This window comes from Penaeus monodon, chromosome 15, assembly GCF_015228065.2.
Source record: "Penaeus monodon isolate SGIC_2016 chromosome 15, NSTDA_Pmon_1, whole genome shotgun sequence".
NCBI classification, from domain to species: domain Eukaryota; kingdom Metazoa; phylum Arthropoda; class Malacostraca; order Decapoda; family Penaeidae; genus Penaeus; species Penaeus monodon.
The window spans coordinates 10,467,166-10,467,406 of record NC_051400.1 but is presented as its reverse complement, the minus strand read 5'-3'; the positions used below and the strand labels follow the sequence as shown (position 1 = coordinate 10,467,406).

At 42.3% G+C, this 241-nt stretch overlaps 1 protein-coding gene across 1 annotated transcript in view; it reads left to right on the top strand.

The window, feature by feature from the left end:
* The window catches only part of LOC119581739, a gene marked incomplete at both ends in the record, with an annotated part of 64,510 nt that overhangs the window by 55,191 nt on the left and 9,078 nt on the right, over positions 1-241 (top strand).

Genomic DNA, 241 nt, shown 5'->3' with positions numbered 1-241 from the left:
CAAACCCTTTTTTTCTTTTTCAGAGGCCTGTCGCAAGAACCTTCCATATTCATTTGCATATTTGCATTCTCCCAGGAATGTATGGGCATGACTCTTCTGTGCAGGAGAGAAAAAAAGTGCTTCTAGAGCGCAGACCAAAGTGAACCAGAATAAATTATTTTGCTAATGACCAACCAAGTAGTGCTAGTTGCCAGAGGTCGCTGGACACTTCGATCTGTCTATGGAAATCGAGGTGTAACAT